This window comes from Cupressus sempervirens, chromosome 4 (genome assembly GCF_028749045.1).
Source record: "Cupressus sempervirens isolate cs-2001-9-10 chromosome 4, ASM2874904v1, whole genome shotgun sequence".
NCBI lineage: Eukaryota > Viridiplantae > Streptophyta > Pinopsida > Cupressales > Cupressaceae > Cupressus > Cupressus sempervirens.
Window position 1 is genome coordinate 315,390,276 of NC_143121.1, and position 19,835 is coordinate 315,410,110.

Genomic DNA, 19,835 nt, shown 5'->3' on the forward strand with positions numbered 1-19,835 from the left:
GCCAAAGTAATTGCCTCCTCCAAAATATGAAATGAGATACCATTTAAGGTAACTCTACAACTTTTTTAGGAGTTAACAAATTGCATAGAGCAATTTTTTCCATGCCTATTAAGTGCCTCCATGAACAAGACAAAACCACCCTCCTTTAGTAAATACCACACTAGGGGCTTCCTCATATTTTCATCAATCATAGCCAGTTCAATGCGCATCAAATTGTCACCCATCTCTACAATTTTTTCCTCTCCTCTCTTTCTCCTCAAAGCCTAGACACGGTTTCTTAAAAAGGCTTCACACTTAGGTAGAGAAACCCAAAAAGAGGAGATGATAATCACAATTATGTTTTTACTTTATACAAAAAATAGGGTTTAGATATTATTTGTGATTAATAATTGAGTTTTAATATTTAAAAATTGAGTGTAGGCACCTACCAATTTTACCCATTTCCCATACATAATTAATATTTGACTAGTTTGATACTTTACTAAGAAACTTTGTCACAACACATTACTAAGAAATTTTGTCTCCACAATTTACTAATCATAACCTCAAATGCAAATCTTATTAAGGGGAAAGGGAGTTTTAAATAATAATGAAATAAGTGTCCCCATTGATAAGATTTACCATTTTTGCAAGTTTGGTCTAATGGTAGTTATTTACTCTCTTTACTTGTATGTCATGCCTAACATCTAATCAGTGACATAATTTATTGTATAATGAAGACACTTAGGGTCTGTTTGGTAGTAGGAATATGTAAGTTCTTAAAATTTCAAATTCTCTATTTGGGTGCACCAAATTGGAATTGTGAATAGGAATACATATTCCAATTTTGGCCCAAAAAATGAGCATTTACAATTCTACCTAAATAGGTGGAATTGGAATAGGTATTCCTATTCTAGTTTTATTTATTTTAGAAAACATAAAATTTTGGGTCTATGAATTCCCCATCAAATTTTAACTAAACCAAACAAGAATAGGAATATTTATTCTTATTTTCTATTCTAGAATAACAATTCCAAGATATGTATTTCTATTCCCATATTCTTATTCCTACTACCGAATAGGCCCTTATTTTTTCATATAAGGAATTCAAACCCTTCAAGAATCCAAATGCCTCTCTATTAATCAAAACATTCAGCCATGACATTGTGGGAGATGTTTTTGTGACAATGACATCTATGTGCATTTTTTTCTATGTTCCATACCACTATAGCTAGATTTGTATAGAATTAGCTTTCATTTCTTGTGTTGTAGCAGAAAGAACATCCATATCTACTATCATTTATTCTCCACTTGTCTAGGCAGCTATAAGATTGAGAGCTAAAGGCAATATACATCTTCTTCCACCAAGTGGGATTCAAATCCCTTACTAGGGAGAATCAATCAATTATTTGAGCTCATGGAATGATAAGTTGAACCTTGACATCTAGTATGAGATGAGAAAGGCTAAGCATGATGAAATTTTTAAAACCCATATTCTGGATAGCCCCGTAGTAGTCATGTTCAGCTCATAAGAAAATGAGCTCATTCTTACCAATGAAAATGGGTTGTTCAGGAATAGCTTGCCCAAGTCCTTGAATGTTCCAATTGTTAAGTACCCTCCAATTATTATTATGTCTCTTCAGTTGATCACTTGTGATCTATAAATGTTGATTGTATCCATTTGTAAACTCACTTTTTCAATCAATAATATTCCTCTACTCTTAGTATGGACATAGCCACGATTTGTGGTGAGCCACAATAAACTCTGTGTTTATATATCTTGTTGTTCTACACTTTTCTTTTATAGTTTTGACTAACCTTTCAATTGGTTTCAAAGACTGTGATCAATTTTGTTGACCAAATTGCAAAGTCGTGGAGGAATCAAGAGTGCATAAATTCTCTAGGAAGAATTTCAATCTATGGAAGGTACAAATGCATTCATTATTAATCAAGCATGATCTTGCAATAGAAATTGGAGGTAAAGTGAAAAAGCCAAGCTACATGATGGATGAGACTTGGAATACAACTAATGAAAAGGAAATGGCAAATATTTTTCTCTCACTATCTCAAATTGTATTGTTTAATGTAAACAATGAAATGACAAAAAAGGCAATATGAGACAAGCTTCAAAGTATGTACAAAATGGTGTCTACTGCAAATAAGATTGTTATCATGAATAAGTTTTATAAATTGACGATGAAGGAGGAAAAAAAAATTTGAATCACATAAATGAGTTCAATACTCTTTTATGTTAGGAAAACTCCATTGGTATGCCTCAAGATGACAAGAATAAGGCTTTCATCTTATTATGCTCCTTACTAGACAATTGGGATGGCGCAATAACATCAATCAACACTTCCATTATGGGCAAAAACAAGTTGGTATATGATGAGGTAGTTGTGACTTTTCTTAGTGAAGACATGAGGAGAACCAACAAAGAGTCTTTAGCTGATGATGCTCTAACGATGGTTAGAATGGAAAATAGAGGAAGAAATCACCATAGAGGCAGAAATAATAACAATTTAAGGTCACAATCAACTAGAAGATCATAATCCCAAGGTAGGAAAAATGGTTGTTGGTTTTGTGGAAAGGATGGTCACATTAAAAAGTGTTAGGATAAACCACGGACAGAAATTTAAAAAAAAATACATGCAAATATAACCAATAACAAAAAATAATAGATCACACAAAAATGAACACAAGGCACCAAGATTTAACGTGGTTCACCCAATCCCTGTGCTACATCACCCAAACAGCAAGTCCGATCTTATTACAATCCAGTGATTACAACTTGATTACAATCTGTAATCCCTTACAGCTCAATACTGCCGCAAGAACCAATTTTGCATCACAACATAATGAAAAATACCCAACCCTAAACCCTTTTATACAAGTATTAGACCGCTTTAGGGTTATAACATGTCGGCCATAATATGTATAATACTTTCCTGATCAATCACCATAATCTAACAATCTCCCACTTGGGGACTGATCAGGCTCCACACTAAACAACAATCTCCCACTTGGAGACTGATCCTATACCAATACCACTACCACATGGGGCTCCCATTGGATCAAACCACCTTGGACTCTATTGTTCTTTTATTCATGTTTAGTCAGAAAGACCAACCGAAGCTGAAGAGGAGTTCAGCTTCTCCCATGTTACAACCTTTGTCAACATATCTGTTGGATTTTCATTGGTATGTATCTTCTCCATCTTTAACTGTCCATCCTCCAAAATTGACCAAATGAAATGGTACTACAACTGTATGTGTTTGGTCCTAGAATGCAGAGCTAAATTCTTTGCAAGATGAATGGCACTCTAACTATCGGCGAACAAATAATTATCCTTCTGAGGATGTCCTAATTCTTCCAAGAAGAACTAAAGCCATATCATCTCCTTGGTTGCCTCTGTAGTAGCAACATACTCTGCCTTTGTACTGGATAGAGCATTAATCTTCTATAACCTAGAAACCCAGCTCACGGCTGCCCCACCAACAGTAAAAACATAACCTGTAGTACTCCACCTGGTATCAATAACCCCAGCCAAATCTGAGTCAACATAGCCCTGTAAATCAGTAGTAGAGCCCCCAAAGTTTAAACACTTATTGGATGTTCCTCTCAAATATCTGAGAATCCACTTGACAGTGTTCCAATGCTCAAATCCTAGATGACTCATATACCTACTGACGACTCCCACTACATGTGCAATATCTGGCCTAGTGCATACCATAGCATACATCAAGCTTCCTAAAGCTAAAGCATAGGGTACCTTGGACATCTTATCCTCCTCTTCCTATGTCTTGGGACACATCTCCTTAGTCAATTTCAAATGACCAGGTAAAGGTGTGCTAACAGCTTTAGCATTCTCCATAGAGAAACATTGCAACACCTTCTCAACATAATCAGCCTGAGATAGCGTCAAAATTTTGTTCTTCCTATCTCTACAAATTTTCATACCAAAGATTTGTTTTGCTGCCCCCAAATCCTTCATAGAAAATGCATGTGCTACTTGGTGTTTTAGCCCCTTAATATGATCCATGTTAGACCCAGCTACAAGCATATCATCAACATATAAACATAAAATAATGTAGCTATCATCATCCAACCTCTTAAAATAAACACAGTAATTTGAATGACACCTGTTATATCCATGCTCATGCATAAAACTGTCAAATTTCAGATACCATTGCCGAGGTGCTTACTTCAAGCCATATAAATTTTTCTTCAATTTGCACACTAAGTTCTCCTTACCTTTGACCTCAAAACCTTGTGGTTGAGCCATATATATTTCTTCATCCAAATCACCATGAGGAAAAGCTATTTTAACATCTAGCTTCTCTAAATGCAAATCTTCAGTAGCCACAAGACTTAAAACAGTATGAATAGAAGTCATTTTAACAATAGGAGAAAATATCTCATCAAAATAAATTCCCTTTTTCTATGCAAATCCTTTTACAACTAACCTGGCTTTAAATATTTGCTTACCTCCTTCCTCTTCTTTCAACCTATAAACCTACTTATTCTGTAAAGCCTTTTTACCTACAGGCAACTTGCAAAAATCCCATGTCTTATTTTTTAGCAAAGAGTCCATTTCATCTTTCATTGCAGATTCTCACTGAATCTTAGTATCCACCTGCACAGCTTCATCATAACTTTCAGGTTCACCAGCATCAGTAAGTAAAATAGAATACAAAGTGAGAGAAAACCTTTGTGGAGGTCTAATTTTCCTCGTTGACCATCTAACATTCACTGGTGTGTGTGCTATTTGTTGTTGCAATTTTTGCACATCATGAGGAATGGCTGGAACATCAACTTTTGGAGTATCATCCAGCACTACATAATCATCTTCTTTCTTCTCATGTTGCTGCAACAGATCTTTGTACAACACTTTCTCATTAAATATGACATCCCAACTTCTAAAAAATTTAAGATTTTCAAAATCCCAAAGCCTATAACCAAATTCATTAATGTCATATCCAACAAAGACACATTTCTTTGATTTAGCTTCTAGCTTGGTTCTATTTTCAAAGTCTATATGAGCAAAAGCTTCACAACCGAAGGTCTTGAGAAAAGAATAACTCACCTTCTTACCAGTCCATGCTTCCTCTGCAATACCACAACCCAAAGGAGTAGAGGGACCTCTATTAATCAAATATATTGTAGTATTGACAGCCTCCGCCCACATGTGTAAGAGAAACCCAGCATGCAACCTCATGCTCCTTGCGCACTCCATTATAGTCATGTTCATGCATTCAGCCACTCCATTTTCCTGTGGAGTCCTTGGAATAGTTTTCTGTCTACGAATACCATTAGTGGAGCAATAATCTTCAAATTCATGACTGCAATACTCACCACCATTATCAGATCTGAGACATTTTAATTTCTTACCAGTCTCATTTTCAACCAAGCATTTCCATTTCTTAAAAGTTTGAAATACATTAGATTTTTGTCTAAGGAAATAAGCCCATACTTTTCTAGTTGTGTCATCAATAAATGTAACATAATAATGAGAGCCACCAAGGGAAGATACCTGAGCTGGTCCCCATACATCTGTATGCACAAACTCTAATTTCTCCTTTTTGTTTTCCTTCCCAGTCTTTACAAAACTCACTCTCTTTTGTTTTCCATACACACAACTTTCACATAAATCCATATTAACACATTTTAGACCTAGTAAAACTTTCTTTGAATGAAGTACTTTCATACCTTTCTCACTCATGTGCCCAAGTCTATTGTGCCACAGCGTTGTATCATAATCTACAACAGCTATTTGTTCTCCCTTCTCAACTGCAAGAATTGTTCCTGAACATTCATTTTTCTCTGAAACAATCAAAGTAGTAGGAACAATATGACCTATACAAAGATATAAGGTGCCTAATTTCATAGATTTTGCTACTACAAGGGAACCTTTTGAAACCTTCCAATTTTTATCATTAAAAGTAACTACACAACCCTCATCACCAAGTTGCCCTACTGAAATTAAATTCCTACTTAGTTTTGGAACATGTCTTACCTCATATAGTAGCCAATAGTTCCCATTCTGTAACTTAATCTTAATTTTTCCCTTTCCAACAATTTGACAGGGTTCATTATCTCCCAAATAAACAAGCCCAAAATCCCCTTGGATATAATCAATGAAATAACCTCTATGAGGTGTAGCATGAAATGAAGCACTAGAATCTAAAACCCATGAATCATCAACACTCTCTAAAGACAGAAGCAAAGCATCCTCTTCGGATTTGTTACTTACCACATTTGCCTCCTTGTCTCCATCTGATTTAGCTCCTTCATTTTTCTTTAGATTCTAATAATCTTTCTTTTTTTGCCCTGGTTTCCCACAGTACCAGCAATCATTTGGTCCTCTCGATTGAGACCTCCTCCCCTTTGACTTTCCTCTTGATTTCCCATGATTTCCAGAGCTACTTCCTCTTTCAGTCATTTTGCCCCTACTTTGTGCATTCAAAGCACTTCCTAATGTAGATCCACCTGAGGATTTCCTACAAGTTTCCTCACTAAAAACAACACCGATCACATCATCATATTTTAGGGTACTAGATCTAGGAATAGAATTACTCACTGCCATTACCAAGCCATTCCAGCTTTCAGGCAAAGAAAACAAAATCAAGAGAGCCCTGATTTCTTCATCAAAATTGATACCCATAGAAGATAACTGACTAGTAATAGTATTAAACTCATTTAAATGATCTGCAACAGATCCACCTTCTGCCATTTTCATATTAAATAAATGCTTCATGAGAAATACCTTGTTTGAAGCAGAGGGCTTTTCATACAGTGTCGTTAGGGTTTTCATCAAATCTTCTGTTGTCTTTACTTTTGTAATATTAAATGCCACTGATGGTGCCAAGCATAATCGAATGCTTCTGAGTGCCTTTCTATCCAAAAGATCCATTCAGCCTCTGACATAGTTCCCTGATTCTTGGCTTTGCCTTCCAACGGCTTCCATAAATCCTTCTGATATAGATAGTGTTCCATTTGCATCTTCCATGACTAGAAGTTCTACCCATTAAACCTATCAACCCTCAGCTTACCCTCATCTTCCATCGCTCCCATCAACCGTGAGACTCCCACTTAACCGTGAGAGTTTCCTGTAGAGGATAACTAAAAGACAACCTCGCTTTGATACCACTTGTAGGGCCCATTTGTCGTTGCACCAAAAGCCATGACTGTTAGTGAACATGGAACACCACATAATTAACCACTTGTGGGTAGGGGAGCACGTCACATCACCCAAAAATCTCCCCCTCAATGTGCATACCAGGTGCTTACGCGGGTCGAGAAGGCACCGGGGAGATTTGAACCCATGACTAGGTCAAAACCAGGCTCTTATACCACTTGTTAGGATAAACCACAGACAGAAATTAAAAAAAAAATTACATGCAAATATAACCAATAACAGAAAATAATAGATCACGCAGAAATGAACACAAGGCACCAAGATTTAACATGGTTCACCCAATCCCTAGGCGACATCCACCAAACAGCAAGTCTGATCTTATTACAATCCAGTGATTACAACCTGATTACAATCTGTAATCCCTTATAGCTCAATACCACTGCAAGAACCAATTTTGCATCACAACATAATGAAAAATGCCCAACCCTAAACCCTTTTATACAAGTATTAACCCGCTTTAGGGTTATAACATGTCAACCATATGTCGGCCATAATATGTCAGCCACGGCCCAAAAAAAAAATTTATGAAGTATGTACAGTACTTTCCTGATCAATCACCATAATCTACCAAAAAGGACTATAGAAAATATAAAAGGGATGAAGAAAAGGTTTTGGGTAGTGGAGAAAACATTATTCATGATAAGGATGATGGTATTTTGATTCTTGCAACAAGTGACACAACTTCAAGCTCATGGGTAATTGATTATGGGGCTTGATTTCATGCATCTTCTTGTAGCAAAGCCTTTACATACTACAAAGAAGGTAAATATGGGAATGTCTATTTGGGTGATAAAAAAGCTTGTGAAATTGTGTAACGCCTCACCAAGGGATCCAAAGAATTAACCTAGAATCTCGCTAAGTTTGGTAGCATTTTTTTTTTTTACATGAAAGAAATATCATTCACAACTGATACAAGAATAATGAAAGCAATAGCAATAAACATCTAGAAGTAAACATAACATAACAGGTTACATACTTTTAAGATCCCTTAACATTGAATCACATCTAAATCAACTAACATTAATGAATCCATCTAATACAACAACCACATGAAATAATAATGATAAGTCCAATGTTTACACATTACATTTCCAAATGCTCAATTATCCACTGTACATGTCACAGGGTATAAAAAGCTTAAAAGAATATACATATGTGAAATAAGGTACATCAAGTAAAGATAACCATATGATACACATGATACATCATCATAGAAGATATATACATCCATCACAAAAGATCAACATAATAAACTAAGTGCATGGTTCCTCCCAATCATAAATAGCATCATTAGACCAGCATGGATCCTAGCCATCCCTCCGTGCATAACATTCCAAATCTCCGAAGAGATCATCAGTATTAGCATAGTAGGAATGTCACTCCTATACATAATACATCATATGCAGAAAATAATCTAACATGCAAATATAAGCATAAAGTAACATCATCTAACATATGCTAATAACCAATGTAAGGATACATATCCATCATCATGAAGGATGCATCACCCACGATGTCTCAACTGGATCTCAAATGATAAGAGTGGAAAAACACTACCACCCGATCGCATGGTACCTAAGTGGTCCACTTCCACCGTGCTGAGGAGATAATCTCAAGTCCCAAACAGGCTATCAAAACCACATAGCATAAGAAAACTCTCTAAGTCCAGGAATCCTAAAAGTATACTAACTCAAAGGTTCCAATCACAAATAAACATCTAATCTCAGAGGCACACAATGACTTGTAGGAAACCTACTATGCAAGCAGGAAAGTGTCATCGCATATATCATGTAGAAGTTACCCTGGCAGTTAGCTAAACTCCACAGGTCCCTATTGATCCTCATGTGGCCACTAGTATCCTCTCATACTTACAAGGCATACTATGGAATGCAAGGTCGCAACCAAGCATTCTCTCTACTCCCATCCTAGTTTGTACAAGCACTCGAGGCATGGGTGAGAACAAAACAATTATCTTTTTAGGTTCATTAAGTCAGTATTAGGTGAGAATGTTTTCACTTGTTTAAACAACTTACAATGAGTTACCCTAGCAGCCTCTTAGGGCCCCAGCCCCCATTGCAAGCCACTTCCTGACACTACTAGCAAATAACCTACCCTAAGCTCATGGAATCATAAATCACCCCAATCCTATACAAGCGACTGGAAAGAAATTCCAAAAGATAATCCAAAATAAGAACATCAAATGTCCACAATAAAAGCATCAAATCTCCATGAGCAACCAAAAAGCATCCATAGAAAATCATGAACTCTCTATTGGCAACTGAAGTATCACTGATAATAAAAAGTATCCATTGGTTCTTATTAACCAAAATATAACTCAATCATACTAATCGAAGACTCCAAAATGGTTGAGTCAAAACATGTCACAACATGACATCATAAACAACATATCAGTCCCATCATGGCAACTGGAAAATAACCCAAGGATAATTGATCGATGACTTAGGAATGATTAGGTCAAGTGTCTCATACATAAGAATCTCAACTATAACAATCAGTAATTACAAACATTACATAGAGCATTCCATCACATAACCTTGGTTGGGTTTATAAAGATCGAAAATAAAACATCATCATGACATCACAATCATAACTCTCGAGCCTTTAGTAGACATCCTATAATTGGTCAACACTAGTCAACCCAAAATAGAAGCATAAAGAAATACACAATGCAAGCACATGTTTTGGTTTTGCTAATATTATATACTTGAATTAAATGTGGAGGTTTTCAGTTTTTCGTTTCCCAATTGTAATAATGAATGGAGGAATGTTTTCACATTTTTCCCATCCCATGTATTTGTTAAAAAGTTTCTCTCCCAAAACCATTAGACTCAATTTTCTACTTGTTCTAACATTAAATGGTTTATATAAACGTTGTTCAAAAATGACTCCTATCGAGTTCCAATAATCAACTATCGATTCAATAAATTGCATTATTCAAAACTTTGATTTAACCTTAATTAAACTAAGTTTAATTAAGTTAACTTATTAATATCTTTCCTTTTTAAATAATAATTGACAAACTATCATTGATATTTTAAAACCTTTATCTTTTAAAAGAATGACCCATTAATTCAATCTCTTAAATATAATAATTGTTCGTAACTATATATACATATATACTTATATACATATATATACATACATACATACATATATATATACATACATATATATATATATATATATTAATAATGACAAAATTTTATAAAAATAAAAAATGAATCACAAAATGCGTATTATCAAAGTCGATACCACATATGATAACAAACGCCACCAAAAAATAGAGGTACCGTGCAGGCCTACTGTCACAGGCCTGTGACAGTGGTCACAGAGCCTACGGCAGTAGTGTCGCTGGCCACTACCATAGCTACAGAGGTGGGGGTACAGGCTCGGCCCTCCCCACCCACATATGATATGCGAATCATTTTTTTGTTAATAAAAATTTATAACGTTTTATGAAAAACATAAATTGCGATGTGATTAAACATTCGGTCCTCAATAATATATATATATATATATATGTATATATGTATATATGTATATATGTATATATGTATATATGTATATATATGTATGTATATATATATATATGTATGTATATATATATGTATGTATATATACATGTATGTATATATACATGTATGTATATATACATGTATGTATATATATATATATACATATGTATGTATGTATATATATGTATATAAATGTATTTATGTATATATATATGTATATACATGTGTATATACACACAGACACACACACACATATATATATGCAGAGATTAATTAAGCATAATATATATATATATATAACATATACATATATATATATATATATATATATATATATATATATATATATATTTGCAGATCTGAATTAGCATGTTCATATATACACAATTTTTTAAAGGATTTCAGTTTTAATGAAACCATGGAATATTTGTTTTCCAAATTTACTCAATAAGTTTGCTAATGGATTTAACACCCTAGCTCCATGTTCTCTTCAGATCTATGCATATAAAGTTTTCTCAAATAATATTTAACTACATATATTGAGAATACATACAATTAAAATAGGAGAAACCCTCAAAAAACATATGGAAGAGACGAAGAAGACAAGAAGTGCAAGATGTGGAAATAGCATAAACAAGATCACAAGAGTCTACCTGAATTCTAATGCTAATTCACTTTTCTTCAGAAAACCCGCAGAGCAAGCTCCTCCCTTCTCCAAAGTTTTCGAGTCCTCCAATGCTCCAAAACGCTCTCCAAAATGATCTCCACAATTATCCTCCCTTAAGCCTCTAGGAGTACCTGAATATAAAGGACTCTCAAGAATGCCTCTAGAAACAACTAGAAGGTATAGACAACTAAGCATGAGCTTTTTCCAACTTTCTAGATGAGTCATAAGGTTGTAGACACCATGTGCTTAATTTGTGCGCTAACCCCCATGTTGTTGACATAAGAGAATAAAAGGGTGCATTTACTCCTAGGCAAGCTTATAACTTTTATTTAATTTTATTATAACTTTTATTTAATTTTATTATAACTTTTATTATTATTATTTATTTATTATTTTATCATTATTTATTATTATTAATTTATTTTTATTTAATTACTTTTATTTAATTCTTTTCTCAACTAATCCTTATTTAATTATTTTTAATCTGAAATATCAAAGATCATGATATAATATTAATTTCACCCAATAATTAATTTATTAATTAAATCTATTTATTTAAGATTAATTAATAGAAAATTCACCATAGACCTCCAAGATAAAAAATATGAAAACCCATCATAGAACAATCCATGCAAAATCAGTCTAAAGGGTTAAAAATCACGAATTATGTCATCCAACACATTCGATGGGTAAAATATCCAGATACTTGCCCTATCTTTCTAAGACAATGGTTTAAGGGTTTGGGATTTGGACTTGAGAATTTATCTCCCTTCTCTTATCATTGAGATAGTGTAATAGGGTACGCTCATCCTGGCAATTCAGGGAAGTCGATATGCGGTACCTGCAACCTACATAAAAATCATGCATGTACATACAATATATATATATATAATGCTAAACTAAATAGGCAATGGTAGGAAGTGATGCATCGTGTAGATCCTGACTAGCAGGTGACTACGACTCCCTTCCTTAACCACATCAAAAATGCCATTCAATAAGAACAATCATGCACACCATACACATGCAAGTATGGGGTAAGTATCCATAATAAAACACATGAGATAATAAACCATCTAACTAATCATCATCAATAACTGAAAACAATGTAATGATCATCATGCATGCATGAAATGTAGAATCTAAATAATCTCATCATTTATCAACTGAATCCATAATATAATGTCTGATAGTCTCAAAGCAATACCACTAATCCATCAACACAAAACTAGTCTAATATAGTATTATAATGATAACAACAATGTGTCCAAAAAGGATGCGAACGAGGGCAGGCACTACAAATTGTAGGAAAGGGTAATATTTTGTTATCAATTGAAGGAGGTCCTCAATTATTGCTTAAGGATGTTAGGAATATTTCCAAATTAAAAAGGAATTTAATATTTTGTCAATAAATTATATAGTCAAGGCTTTCTTACACTTCTCACAGAAACATGAAAAATTACCAAGGGTTCCATAGTTATCACCAAAGGGGATAAAGTTGGTAGCCTATATGTTGTAGAAATTAATGATGAGGTAGGAGCTACTATGACTATTATGAATAGTGATGCCGCATTTTGGCATCAAAGATTAGGCCACATGAGAAAAAAGGGGCTAGAGATTATGTTTAATCGAGATCAACTTCTAGGTCTCCAATCAGTAGATTTGGAATTATGTGAGTGTTGTCTTCATGGGAAACAAAAATGTGTCAAGTTTTTGAAGAATGATCATGACAAGAAGAAAAAACCATTGGATTTAGTGCACTCGAATGTCTTCAATCCCATAGAGGTAACTTTTTATGGAGGCACAAATTACTTTGCTTCCTTTCTTGATGATTGTACTAGAAAGGTTTGGGTTTATATGATCTCTAGAAAATACATAGTTTTCTCAAAATTTAAAGTTTTTAAAGCTATTACTAAAAATCAGAGTGGGCACAAAATAAATAAAAATAAAAATTAGATAACAAAAGTGAATTCTATTTGTTGGAGTTCGATAAATTTTGTGCAAATCATGGTATTTGATGGGTGAAAGTTGTGTCATTTACCCATCAAGAAAATGGAGTAGCAGAGAAGCTAAATCAAACCATACTTGAGAAAGTTCTATGTATGCCTACAATAAAATAGTGTTTTTGATTAATCAAAGTCCTTCATCTCATTTAGACTTTGAAATTCTAGAAGAAGAATGACTTAGAAGGATTTCCTAGTTACACTTTGAGTTTTTGGGTGTCAAGCATTTTCTTGTGTTCCTAAAGAAAAAAGGAGCAAGCTAGATTCAAAATCATAGAAAAGTATCTTCATGGACTATGGTGAAGGTCAGTTTGGATTTAAACTATGTCATCTTGTTGTAAAAAAAAATATACAAGGTAGAGATGTGGTCTTTAATGAGACAAAATTTTTGCCTCTTCAATCAAAACCACATGAATGAGTTACTAAAGACTTTGTTCCTATGTCTATGTTTCATAAGAACACTTCTTCAATAAATTATCAACCTCAAACTATGGTTTCTACTCCTACCTTTGTTCTAGCCCCAAATCCTACTCTATCTTCATCCTATGTTTCTATGAGCATGGATTGTAATCATTTGTAGCCTACAAAATTGTTTGAAGATACCACACCTCTTCCTAGAGATGAAGTTTATTAGAACATAGTTCCTTTGTATCATACAAAAACTCTACTTCCACCATAGACAAAACATGTTAATTGTTACCAACATCCTCCGACTAGACCCCATGGTAATGAGGAAGAATATTAGCTTCAAATTCAAAATCACTATGCCATTACATAGGGTATATTGGCATCCCAGAATGGTGGACACCTTGATCAATATTTTGGTAGTCACTCCATGCTTGAGATAGGTCACAATAATGAAAACATGTTTGGGAACATAGGAAATTCCAACAATGCTTTTGCTTTTGCCCATGGTGAATAGTCTTAACATAGAGCTTTGCCAAATAATGAACATCCTTTGCACCTCTTATGCAACCATGGAGAATCTACTTGGGTGTCAAACTCCTTTGAACTTGGTATTAGAGTTTTTCAATGCCTACTTCCTTCTAGGTGGTTCCCTTTATTCATGCCCAATGAAAACAATGTCCACAATGTACCTTGTGTGCATACTACCACTACTGATAGTCTTCATCATTAGAAAATGGCAGAACATAAGAGATGGTTCATTCTACTGATGGTGGCCAATTTGGGAAGTTAAGAGAGGATTCCAGTGGTGCTTTTGCTACTAAAAGATAAGATACTTTCCATCCCATGGAGAGTGAATCATCTACTCCTTATGAACTTGATAGAAGAATTTCTATTGTCCTAAGCAATGCACATGAGAAAACACCTTTGAATCCTACACAAGAAGCAACCCATGATCAATTCCAACAACAGTCATAGGAAGAATAGAGAACCAATGTGTTTAGTTCTTCAAATGTTAAAACACATCATGGCCATAGGGAATGAGACTTGGATGTCTTTGAGATAGTTTGCACATCTTCACAAGGGAGTGACTATGAATTTATTAGATGCAATTCTGAGAATGAGAGAAATATTCTAGAATTAAGGTGTTCTATAGGGGATAGAAGAATTCCCACAAAGTATTTAGATTATGAATTTCTTTACCCCAAGGAGGCAAAGCTTGAGATTTTAATCTTTGATCAAATTGAACTAGTTAATTTCAAAGGTGCTTGCAAAAGTACTGATAAAAATCATTGGATGATCATGACAGAAGAAGTGATGAATTCTCTTAAAGCCACTAAAACTTGGGACCTAGTACCACTTCCAACCAACAATAAAGCTCTTAAAAAATTTTGGGTATATAATGTAAAAGAGAAGGATGGTGGTGGAAAGAGGTACCTTGCTTGGTTAGTTGTAAAATGTTATGCTCAGCAAAAGGGACTAGACATTGCAGAGGTTTTTTGACCAGTTGCACATATGACTACAATCTAGGCAATTTTGAGATTGGTAGCCATTTGGGATCTTAAACTAGAACTACTTGATGTCAAGATGACTTTTCTACATGGTGACATAAATGAAGAATTGTACATTTAGCATCCTAAAGGCTTTTTCTAAAGAGAAAAAGAATATCTCTATTGATGACTGAAGAAAATGTGTATGGGCTTAAGCAATCTCCAAGGTAGTGGTACTTTAAATATTATTTTTTCATGATTGAACACAACTTCACATGGTTCAAATCAGATCCATGTGTCTACTTTAAATGTATTCCTACTGGTGAATTTATTATTCTTCTAGTCTATGTTGATGACATGTTAGTGGTTGGCTCCTCGAATAGTTAGCAAGTTAAAGAAAAAAATTGGCTTCTTAGTTTTCCATAAAATATTTAGGGGCTGCCAAAAAGATTCTTGAACTGAATATCACTAGAGATAGACAAAAGAAGGTGCTTACCTTGTCACATTAATCATACATTGACAAAGTTGTAGAGAGGTTTTGTATGGCACAAGCAAAACTTTTTCCTATTACTCTTGCTCCTGACTTTTGTCTAACTTCAAGTATTTTTTCCCCAAAAAACAAGAAGAGAAGGAATCTATGAATAACATTCCTTGTAAGTCTATGGTTGGTAGCATATTGTATGCTATGGTTTCTGCATGCCCTAATATTGCTCGTAAGTTGGGAGTAGTAAGTAGGTTCATGAGAAATCTCATAAAGCCTCATTGGGAAGTGGTTAAGTGGATATTACAGTATCTAAAGGGCACTTTTGATTATTCATTATGTTTTGGTAGACATCATGCTCAACTTCAAGTATTTAATGATTCTAATTTTTCCAACGATTGAGAAAAATTTAAGTCTACTACTAGTTCTACTTTCATATTTGTCAAGGCTACCATTATTTGGGCCTCAAGGCTGCAACATTATGTTTCACTTTCTTCTATTGAAGCCAAATACTTGGCTCTTTGTGAAGGTGCTAGAGAGATTATTTGGTTGCAATGCTTGTTCAATTATTTACACTAAAAAATAGATGATTATGTTTTATTTTTTGATAGTCAAAGTTTATTTTTTATCACTCGCAATCATTCCTCTCAGTGACATTCCAAACATATTGACAAGCATGCTCACTATGTTCACTATGTGGTAGAAGAAGGAAAATTAAAGGTTGCCAAAATTGATATAGAGATCAATCTAGCAGACATGTTAATGAAGGTTGTTACCAAGGAGAAGTTTGAATCTACAAGGACTTCTCTTGGCCTTCTTAAAAAGAAGTACATCAATAGGGAGAGCAGGGGAATGGGTGATCAGTTGAATCATTCGTTCTCTTTAAGTATGAGATTGTTAACTATGTAAATACCAATGGTCTCTTGGGATTTTCACTCCAATTATTATGTGTCTTTAGTTGATCACTTGTGATCTATACATGTTGATTGTGTCCATTTGTAAACTCACTTTTTCAATAAACTATATTCCTATACTCTTAGTGTGGATGTAGCCATGATTTGTGATGAACGATGATAATGATGATAATGTCTATGTTTATGTGTCTTGTTGTTATGCACTTTTCATTTACACTTTTGATTAACCTTTCAATAATTGGGAAGTACACTCTAATTAATTTTGAGAATGCAGACCACAAAAGGATGAAGTGGATAACACATTCTATTATGGGGATGGAAACCCTAAAGAAATCAACTTTTGAGGCTTGGAAGGCTTGTGCTATACCATCTCGACATAATTTGGTATTCAAGCCGCGTTGTGCTTGCACACAAGGTAAAGAAAATGTTGTTGCCTATGGCTACTTATTTTATTTTTCTTATGGGTTTAAACACTATGAAAGAGCTAGAGAGCTTTAGATGCAATTTTCATGATTTCATCCTTGGGCTTCTTTCTCAACCTCTTGACCTTCCCTTTATAGATTTTTCCAAGGCTAAGAAAGTGTGTACCACCATGATTTCTCAATTCCTTTCATTGATCCAACTCTATAGAAGGTCATCATGAAGGGAAGAAGTGAAGGAAAACTTTATTAGTATGGTGTTAAGAGTAGACGAGGAAGGGAGTGGCATTAGTCTAGGTGATGCAGAAATCGTAAACAAATCGATGGTTCTTTTCACTAGCAGTTATGATACCACTGCCCTCACTTTGGCTACCATTCCTAAGAATGTCTCCCTCTCAAAAAATATCTTACAATAATTTCATTAAGGTACCATTTTACATTCATTCTGCAAAAATAAGATGATATCTTTTTTATTTTAGTTGTTTGTTCTAGATATAAATAGTGATCTTGTGACAATTTAGATTGAGAAAAAATAAAAGATAAGGTGGGAGAAAAGTACCTCACTTGGAATGAGATTAAATGTATGGATTACTTATATAATGTAATAAATAGCTAAAGGATTGTGCATAATGGCTCCTATTAATGGAGGATTTAAGAAAGAAAAAGATGTTTAAATGCAGGCTATGCAATTCCCAAGGTATGAAAGGTAAATATCTAAAAAAATTCCTATAAGCTTTCTTATTTGAGGATGGAAGGTAAATATCTAAACATTTTTGTACTTTTTTAAAGATGGTATTTGTTATAATCCTTCTTTTTTGAATGTCACAATATATTAATCATGGGTTCATTTCTCCATGAGACTAAAAAATAACAAAGAGGTATACTTTAGAAGTCTAGAGATATTTGAATCAAATCACTTCAATGAGAAACATAATCCATTTTCTTATATCCCTTTTGGGAAAGGTAATTGGATGTGTCTCGAAAATGAATTTCCAGAGATAGAGATGAAAGTGTTTCTCTATCATTTAGTGTAGAGATGTGATTTGAAATTGATGGAAATAGATCGGTATATGCAGGATCATGGTCAACCAAACTATGCCCTTAAGTGGCAATGAAAATTCAACAAATCAAGGTTATATCAACTTGGTGTGCAATTTTCAAATTGTTATGAACTTTCTATCAAAAAGTTGATAGAAAATAATCTCTAGGAAATTGAATTTAGTTTATGAACTACTAGACCTTATCTGAAAAAAATTAAAATTTTAAATTTTAAAAATAATTGATGGGTCAAATTTTTTAATTTTAATGCAATAGAATAAAAAATTTAGGACAAAAATAATAAGTAGATGTATGTTTGACCAGCTTAAGCAAAATTAAATGATAATATTTTTAATAAGATTCTAGATATAAGTATTAGACTCATTCACGGATGTGATCCATATCTTTTGGGTATTTTTATTCTAAATAATTAATTAATCACTATTTTTTTACTATAGTATTTTTGGAATAAAAAACTCTCATATTTGTCCACCTTAACTAATTCAAAACTCTACAAAAATTGAATTTTATTTTTGTTTCCTTATAGTAGAAGAAGCATAGAATGTAGTGCATCTTTTGGATTTTAAAAATGTTGTACCATTTGAAAGTTATAGTTGTTTTTAAATTAGTGTGTCAATCGACACTTTATACGCAACTCCATTAGAAAATAAGTAATAGTTACTTACTAAACTCATAATTTGACAGACATTACATTTATGGAAAGTTATGAACATTCTTAAGAAATTGTTTTTGTTTCATCAAATTTGGGTGAAAAAAAAGTTGCCAGCTACATGTTTGAAGTAAAAAATACACAAGAACATGCCAATAACATGTTTTTGGGACATTTTCAAGTTGATCATGTAGGGTTTCTATCCAAAGATATAATATGTCTTATAAAGGTATTAGTTTTAGGCTTTTGTATCAGGATGGGTAGGAAAAAAGTTGGAATAGATTTTGAAATGCATTGAGGCATTTCAAAAGTACATAATTTTTAGGTCATCACTTTTTGGCACACCATGATCCTACACATACCCAGATCAACCTATAAACTTGTACTTCATGCCTCATCCCTTATACAAATTACCCATAGTGCTTAAGCCAATTACTTGAGAAGATACCTATGACATTGCAAAAAAAAATTGTTCCTCCTATATGAGTTAGTATACATTTTTGTCTTGATGTTTACATTCAATAATAACATGCCTTGGTAATTCTTGCTTCCTTCAATGCATATAGAGCTTCTAGATATAAATAACATTCAATTATAAGTGTTCCATATTCATACCTTTGTTCTCTCTTGACTCGATCAACATACTATAGTTTAGTAACAACATTTACCAACAAATGTGCTCTATACTTATCGACTAACCATTTGTACTACTATCATCATTTGATTTATACAAGAGTAGCAATGTCTTCATCGAGGACTGTGGCTGCAACCTCATCAAATTTCAAAAAATTCTTGGCTTCTACTGAAGTATTCACAACCATTTTTTCCCCTTCCTAATTATTCGAAAGTGAACATAAGAGTAAAATAATTTTTAACTCATCATCTAAAGGTAGATCAACTAAAATTAACTAAGTAGCTAAATTATAAAACGCATTTAGATAATTAAACATCACTCACTCTTCTTTCATTTTGAGATTTTGTAATTTTTTCATTGTGAAGACTTTGTTCAATGTTGAAGGTATCACATTTAATGAAGAA

The 19,835-nt window shown here is 33.6% G+C and overlaps 1 pseudogene; it reads left to right on the forward strand.

Annotated features, from left to right (window-relative positions):
* The first annotated feature begins 1,137 nt into the window (after window positions 1-1,137).
* LOC149561283 (cytochrome P450 716B1-like) lies at window positions 1,138-19,237 on the forward strand (annotated as a pseudogene).
* The last annotated feature ends 598 nt before the right edge of the window (window positions 19,238-19,835 follow it).